This window comes from Balearica regulorum, chromosome W (assembly GCF_011004875.1).
Source record: "Balearica regulorum gibbericeps isolate bBalReg1 chromosome W, bBalReg1.pri, whole genome shotgun sequence".
NCBI lineage: Eukaryota > Metazoa > Chordata > Aves > Gruiformes > Gruidae > Balearica > Balearica regulorum.
The window spans coordinates 9,188,186-9,196,982 of NC_046219.1; positions in this window are offsets into that span (position 1 = coordinate 9,188,186).

The following is an 8,797-nucleotide window of genomic DNA, read 5'->3' on the forward strand; positions in this document are numbered from 1 at the left end:
GCCCAGTGTGAGCCATACCTGCTGCCTTTCCTCCATGATGATTAAAATAAGTGCCACCTGTAGTGAATTGCAACCATCTTGAGAAGGATCATAGTCCTTTATTTGAGAGAAAAGGTCACACTCACTCCACTGACTGACAACAGAGGAAGAAATTTTCTGCAGTCATAGCAAAGTATATATCCCAGAATGGTTAAACCTGAGGAGGACCACTGTCCCTCACAGCTGGCAGTCTGTTGTCTTTCGTTCATGCTAAAATTTGGATCCTGACAGAGTTTCCCAGTTTCACCTTCTACTCTCCCCTCTCCTCACCCCTGCTTGTATCCTCCCTGTGCTGATGTTAAGCCAGCTGTGTCTCACCCAGCTGCCCACATCCCTTGGGCGCTGCTGAAAAGCCAGTGCCTGGTCACCTTGTTTGTGGTTTAGCCACCACAGGCCACAGCAGGGCCATCAGCTGCTGGTATCTCAGCTCTGCCTGAAAGGGTTTTCTCACCAGAAGCCTTCTGCAATCCTCTCTGACTGGGAACAAATCCCCTTGTGGGAGTCAAACTCAGTGCAAACTGGCTGGACTAAGGTGTGGGAAGAGTGAGAAAAGCAGCCTTTGGTCTCAGCTGCTTGGTCTAACCCCAGCTGGAAAAAAAGCTCAAGAGGGTATCCATTTTTCCAGGAGGGAAGCCTATATTTATAAGGGTGGATCAAGAGCGTTCAACCACGGTTTTGGCTGCAACCTCTACGTATGTTTCTAAACTCTGAATTATGAGACTACCCCACTGGCTCCAACAGAAGAGCTTTGCTAGGTTTTCTAGGAAAGTCAATTGTTCTTCTGACAGATCCTTACCGAAATGAGGTCCCCTCAACTTCCATTGCTCACATCACTTCCATACAGACTTTAAAAGCCTGAATGGCTAAGGATTTGTCTAAACTAGTTTTATATCACACCCCAGGAATTTTTAGTGCAAGTTTTTCTTTGTCTGAAAAATTTGGAATTAGGAAATATATCAGTTCACAATGTTATCTATATATCTATATTTCATCCTTTTTACTTTCTACGTCAATTCTCTCCCTCCACAGAGACCATGATCTGAACTCCCTTTATCCAACATTGCAGGCAATCTCAGTATCATTAGTATAATTTCATCCTAGCATATCATCTATCTAGTGACTTAACCTCATGAGATGACACTAGCAAACATTAGTATTTCATTTTTCCATTCCCAAAAAGATATTTCTTTTCAATTTAACTACTACCTGACAACAATATTGGTGAACACCTGCAAGAGATAAAACAACTTTAATTCAATTTCTTTTCGCAGATGCTAAGGGCCATGTTTTTCTGCCACTCATGCAGCTTATAGCTCAGAATTCTGCACAATTTAAATGAGAAGCAAGTTGTTTGACTTGGCTGTGAGAGTTTTATAAACAAATGTAGTCTTCCCTTCGCTGATGTGTGCCTTGGAGAGAGCTCAGTGCTTACCTGAGGGAGGAGGGAGCACAAGTGTCTCAAAGCCAGGTATAAATCAGTAGCAATGGAGAAAGGAGCTGCTTCACTGTGCATTCCTCTGTAAGACTTGTGCATCTGAGGCAAGTCAAGGCAAAATAAAAGGAACCAAAAAGAAAGCCACTTCTGACAGTAAATGATCCACACTGGAGCTAGAGTCTATAATCTGCTGCTCTGACTCACAGACTAGATGTAGCTAATTGGCATAGCTCTTTAATTAGCACAGAGCTGCCATCTCCGCAGATGGTGAGAGAAGATGTACAACATGCTGGCATGGAGCACAGCACATGTCAAGCACCTGACCAAGCAACAGGCAGGATGGGGAGCCCTCTCCTCCCATTCGGCAGGTGGCGAACCTTCTCCTCCTCACACACCTCGCCTTCCCATGTAACCCTGTGCAACAGGTACCAGGCTCTGGCTGTGGAAGGCCACTCGAGCGAGGATACGGATGACAGTCAAGCTACGCCAGAGGTAGCACCTAGGCCAAAAAGGCCCATGCCTTGGGTCGTGACCACCCCCCCAAAGAAGAAAAGGAGAGTTATAGTCGTAGGGGACTCCCTTCTGAAGGGTACAGAGGGCCCGATATGCAGGGCAGACCCTCCTCTTAGGGAAGTCTGCTGCCTCCCCAGGGCCCATGTTAAGGACATCGCTAGGAAACTCCCCAGCCTGGTACAGCCCTCTGACTATTACCCACTGCTGCTCCTCCATGTGGGTGGGGATGAAGCAGAGACACGTACCACGAAAGTGAACAAAAGGGACTTCAGGCTCTTGGGACAGTCACTGAAGGATTCGGGGGCGCAGGTAATATTCTCCTCCCTCCTTCCAGTTGAGGGCAGCAATGGTGGGTGGAACAGGCAGACACAGTCCATAAATGCATGGCTCCATGGCTGGTGTCAATGCCACAACTTTGGGTTCTTTGGGAAAATGGGACGGCCTACACGGCACCAGGCCTGATGAACCCTGATGGGATTCATGTCTCTCAAAGGGGAAAGAGGATCTTTGCCCAGGAACTAGCGGGGCTCATTGACAGAGCTTTAAACTAGGCTCAAAGGAGGAGGGGGATAACATCATCAGGCTTGCCAGCGACATGTTGTGGGATGACGTGCCCAGGTCGGAGGGACGGGGTGCTGGCAAGGTCCCTCGGCCTACTGCTCAGAGACGTGCTGGATGCACTACAGCACGCTCGAAGCCTAGAGGAGATGAGCCGGGGGCTCCTGAGGTAATAGGAACCAACAGGGAAACACTGGTAAAATTCATCAAAAGAATTCCAGCCACTCCAGCCAGTAAGTCAGCTTCATTGTGGGCCCAACTTCACTGTCTCTATGCAAACGCACGTAGCATGGGGAACAAACAAGAGGAGTTGGAGACGTGTGCACGCCTGCAGGGCTATGATCTTATTGGCATTACAGAGACGTGGTGGGACAGCTCTTATGACTGGAGTGTTGGGATGGAAGGGTACAGGCTCTTTAGGAAGGACAGGCAGGGCAGGTGAGGAGGGGGTGTCACCCTCTATGTCAATGACCAGCTGCAGTGCATGGAACTCCACCTGGGGATGGATGAGGAGCACACCAAGAGCCTATGGGTCAGGATTAAAGGGAGGGCAGGGACAGGGGACACTATAGTGGGGTCTTCTACAAGGCCACCTGACCAGGGAGACCGAGCAGATGAAGCCCTCTATAGGCAGATAGGAGCAGCCTCACATTCACAAGCCCTGGTCCTTATGGGGGAGTTCAACCACCCCGACATCTGTTGGAGGGACAACACAGCTGAGTGTAAGCAATCCAGGAAGTTCCTGGAATGTGTTGATGACAACTTTCTCCTCCAACTGATAGAGGAGCCCATGAGGAGAGGTGCCATGCTGGACCTTATTCTCACCAATAAGGAGGGCCTGGTAGGGGATGTTAAGCTCAAGGGCAGCCTTGGCTGCAGTGACCACGAAATGGTGGAATTCAAGATCCTCAGGGCAGCGAGGAGGGCACGCAGCAAGCTCACTACCCTGGACTTCAGGAGAGAAGACTTGGCCTCTTCAGGGACCTGCTTGGTAGAATACCATGGGACAAAGCCCTGGAAGGAAGAGGGGCCCAAGACAGCTGGCTAATATTCAAGGGTCACCTCCTCCAAGCTGAGGAGCAATGCATCCCAACCAAGAGGAAGTCAAGCAAAAACACCAAGAGGCCCCCATGGATGAACAAGGAGCTCCTGGGCAAAGTTAAACAAAAAAAGGAAGCCTACAGAGGCTGGAGGCAAGGGCAGGTAGCCTGGGAGGAATACAGAGAAACTGTCTGCGCAGCCAGGGATCAGGTTAGGAAAGCCAAAGCCCTGATAGAAATTAGTCTGGCCAGGGATGTCAAGGACAACCAGAAAAGCTTCTATAGGTATGTTAGTGATAAGAGGAGGACGAGGGAAAATGTGGGTCCCCTCCGGAATGAAATGGGTGACCTGGTTACCCAGTATATGGAGAAGGCTGAGGTACTCAACGACTTCTTTGCCTCAGTCTTCACTGGCAAGTGCTTGAGCCACACTGCCCAGGTCGCAGAAAGCAAAGGCAGGGACTGGGAGAATGCAGAACCGCCCACTGTAGGAGAAGATCAGGTTCGAGAATATCTAAGGAACCTGAAGGTGCACAAGTCCATGGGACCTGATGAGATGCATCTGTGAGTCCTGAGGGAACTGGCGGATGAAGTGGCCAGGCCACTCTCCATCATCTTTGAGAAGTCCTGGCAGTCTGGCGAAGTTCCCACTGACTGGAAAAGGGGAAACATAACCCCCATTTTTAAGAAGGGTAAAAAGGAAGACCCAGGGAACTACAGGCCGGTCAGTCTCACCTCCGTGCCTGGCAAGATCATGGAGCAGATCTTCCTGGAAACTATGCTCAGGCACATGGAAAACAAGGTGGTGATTGGTGACAGCCAACACGGCTTCCCTAAGGGCAAATCGTGCCTGACAAACTTGGTGGCCTTCTAGGATGGGGTTACAGCATTGGTGGATAAGGGAAGGGCAACTGACATCATCTCCCTGGACTTGTGCAAGGCATGTGACACTGTCCCGCATGACATCCTTGTCTCTAAATTGGAGAGACATGGATTTGATGGGTGGACCACTCGATGGATAAGGAATTGGCTGGATGGTCGCCCTCAAAGAGTTGTCGTCAATGGCTCAATGTCCAAGTGGAGAACGGTGATGAGTGGTGTTCCTCAGGGGTCGGTACTGGGACCGGCACTGTTCAACATCTTTGTCAGCAACATGGACAGTGGGATGGAGTGCACCCTCAGCAAGTTTGCTGATGACACCAAGCTGTGTGGTGTGGTCGACACCCTGGAGGGAAGGGATGCCATCCAGAGGGACCTTGACAGGCTGGAGAGGTGGGCCCGTGCAAACCACATGAATTTCAACAAGGCCAAGTGCAAGGTCCTGCACGTGGGTCGGCGCAATCCCAAGCACGACTATAGGCTGGGCGAGGAATGGATTGAAAGCAGCCCTGAGGAGAAGGACTTGGGGGTATTGATTGATGAGAAGCTCTACATGAGCCGGCAGTGTGCGCTTGCAGCCCAGAAAGCCAACCGTGTCCTGGGCTGCATCAAAAGAGGTGTGACCAGCAGGTCGAGGGAGGTGATCCTGCCCCTCTACTCTGCTCTTGTGAGACCCCCACCTGGAGTACTGCATCCAGCTCTCTGGGAGCCCCAGTACAGGAGAGACATGGAGCTGTTGGAGCGAGTCCAGAGGAGGGCCACAAAGCTGATCAGAGGGCTGGAACACCTCTCCTATGAGGACAGGCTGAGAGAGTTGGGGTTGTTCAGCCTGGAGAGGAGAAGGCTCTGGGGAGATCTAATTGCAGCTTACCAGTACCTGAAGGGGGCCTACAGGAAAGCTGGGGAGGGACTGTTTATCAGGGAATGTAGTGACAGGACAAGCGGTAATGGGTTTAAGCTGAAGGAGGGTTGATTTAGATTAGATGTTAGAAAGAAATTCTTTACTGTGAGGGTGGTGAGGTACTGGAACAGGTTTCCCAGAGAGGTTGTGGAGGCTCCATCCCTGGAAGTGTTCAAGGCCAGTTTGGATGAGGCTTTGGGCAATGTGGTCTAGTGGAAGGTGTCCCTGCCCGCAGCAGGGTGGGTTGGAACTAGATGATCTTTGAGGTCCCTTCCAACCCAAACCATTCTATGATTCTATGATAATGATCCCCTGGATGAGCAAGCAACAGGTTGCTCTTAACTAAAGAGCAACACTGAAGGCAGAAGAGGGGAAACTATGAAAGCTATGGAGCTTCTTTAACATGCAGAGGGTTAAGCAGCTGAGCAGCCAACATGCTTCTCTGTAGGCCTTACCCTAAGGAGGTTTTCCCTGGAGGGCTGAAAACGGAAAATTTGTCATGCAAGTGGTTGCTCAGACTTAATACACCCTAATACGAAGGGAAGAGGCTGATGCTTCACTTAATGTGTTTTCATGTACATTCTCCATTTGCATTAAATGGTGCAAACCATGCATGCCCTGGGACAGGTAAGTATTTTCACCTCCGGCCCACAGAGTTCGTTGGCACTTCGGTATTGCCGTATGCAAACAGTTGCTCTGACTACAGACCAAACATCTTTGACTAAAGATTTTTACTAAACAATTCAGCAAGTAGTGAGCAACCTCTGCTAAGAATAACGTGACATGATATAGATAAGGCAGCAATTGGTTCCTAGCTACCAAATAAGCCTTAAGCAGGCAAATCAGCAATTTTTCTTTTTTGAGTTTTTAGACTGAGGAGAAATTTCCTGAAAAGAATCCATCCTTTGCAGAATACTTCTGAAGTTCATTTGCAGAAGTGGTTATGTATCTCAATATGTTCTGCTGTCCAAAGGCATCCATCCAAAGTGTCTATCACCCTCCTTTTTCATGCTCACAACTCAGCCTGCAGCTACTGAAGCTAAAGTCTGATGATAAGTCAGACTTTTCTGCTTCTCACACCACCCCACAAGCAGGATGACTGGATCACTCTGAATGCCACTGCCACTGCTACCCCCCCCGCCACTTCTTCTTCCCCAAGCCCCTTATAAGCTGAGCATGATGTCATATGGTATGGAATATCCCTTTGGTCAGTTGGGGTCAGCTGTCCTGGCTGTGTCCCCTCCCAACTTCTTGTGCATCTCCAGCCATCCCACTGGCGGGGCAGTGCGAGAAGCAGAAAAAGCCTTGACTCTGTGTAAGCACTGCTCAACAATAACAAAAAACACCTCTATATAACAAAAACATCTCTATATTATCAACACTGTTTTCAGCACAAATTCAAAACATAGCCCCATACTAGCTACTATGAAGAAAATTAACTATCTTGGCTGAAACCAGCCCTTAATATAATGTATACTTTTATTTGCTGAAGAGAGCTGCACTGTCCTTGAAGATGCTAGAAGACCCTAGGAAAGCTTCAGGTTAAGATAAAGTTTAAAATGAGATGAGACCTTCTCCCTCCTCCTGGGAAGAGTGACTACGTATAATTACAGTTCCAAGACTGTGTTAGGCCCAAATAGTTCCCCAGTTCCCTCAGCCGCTCCTCATAAGACTTGTTTTCTAGACCCTTCACCATCTTTGTTGGCCTTCTCTGGACATGCTCAAGCACCTCAATGTCTTTCTTGTAGTGAGGGGCCCAAAACTGTACTCAGTACTTGAGGTATGGCCTCACCCATACCGAGTACAGGGCGTCCTGCTGGCCACACTGTTTCTGATACAAACCAGCATGCTGTTGGCCTATCTGCAAGACTCTTAATTATGGGTGATAACTACTGAAATGAACAAGAGTAGGTTGTTTTTAGAATGGCTTATAATATTAAGCACTGGAATAAACCCTCAGCTTAACATCCAAGAAGTGATGGCAACAACTTTCAGTCACCAATGCCAGTTTGAACCAGTGCTGTATAAATTACTTCTCACAAGCATTAAGGACATTTTTTCCCTTAACTGAACAGCATTTCATATATTTTTTTCTGATTTTAATGTTGATTTAACAACAACAGGAATGCAGTAAACTAAACTTGTAGAAACTGGGTTTGTAGTATATTAATCAGGATATTTTCCTGCTAACTCCTCATTCACAACAGGGATGTGAATACAAGTAGTGTAGTCACATTCAGTAAAAGCTTTTTTCCTACTGAACCTTCTCACAGTTTGCTTTTGTTCAGAAAATTCTTCATATTATACTAATACATAACTTAGTCCTCTCTAATATTTGCTCAAACTTTCAATTCAGTGCAGTACATAAGTAGGCATAAGTTTAGAAGTTAAGCACATGCTTAGGTATTTTGCTAAAACAGATTTAAAAGACAAGTTTATAGAACAGCCCATGAGAATATTCAAGGAGAGTAGTTAATCCATGTTTTCTTAACATTAGACTCAAAACAGAGTTTCGCCACTATTTTTACATTTCACAGTAACTTTCCTAAAGTATATCTGCTTCAAAATGCACTCCATTATTAAGTTCTCCAGTCTAATCTCTTCTACAACATCCTCTGCCTTCCTTTTTGTATCCAGATTCCTTCCCTTTGCAGTGCCCATACACCCAGACGGTGCTTTGGAGACACCAGTCTACCCTTGCAAATGGACACACTGAAATCACAGAATCATAGAATGGTTTGGGTTGGAAGAGACCTTTAAAGGTCATCTAGTTCCAACCCCTGTGCCATGGGCAGGGACACCCTCCACTAGACCACATTGCCCAAAGCCTCATCCAACCTGGCCTTAAACACTTCCAGGGAGGGGGCCTCCACAACCTCTCTGGGAAAACTGTTCCAGTGCCTCACCACCCTCACAGTGAAGAATTTCTTTCTAACATCTAATCTAAATCGACCCTCCTTCAGCTTAAACCCCTTGTCCTGTCACTACACTCCCTGATAAACAGTCCCTCCCCAGCTTTCCTGTAGGCCCCCTTCAGGTACTGGAAGGCTGCCATAAGGTCTCCCCGGAGCCTTCTCTTCTCCAGGCTGAACAACCCCATATCTCTCAGCCTGTCCTCATAGGAGAGGTGCTCCATCCCTCTCATCAGCTTCCTGGCCCTCCTCTGGACCCACTCCAACAGCTTGATGTCTTTCTTGTACTGGGGAACCCATAGCTGGATGCAGTACCCCAGGTGAGGTCTCACGAGAAGGGAGTAGAGTGGAAGAGAAATCTAATAACAGGAACATTTTCACATGCCAATCAGTGGGTCACATTCAGATATCATGTTCCATCCTGCTCTATGAAAACAAAATCTTATATTTGTTATATATGAGTATTACATCATTAATACAATATAAATGGGTGATATGAATCATTAAGATTGTGACACAC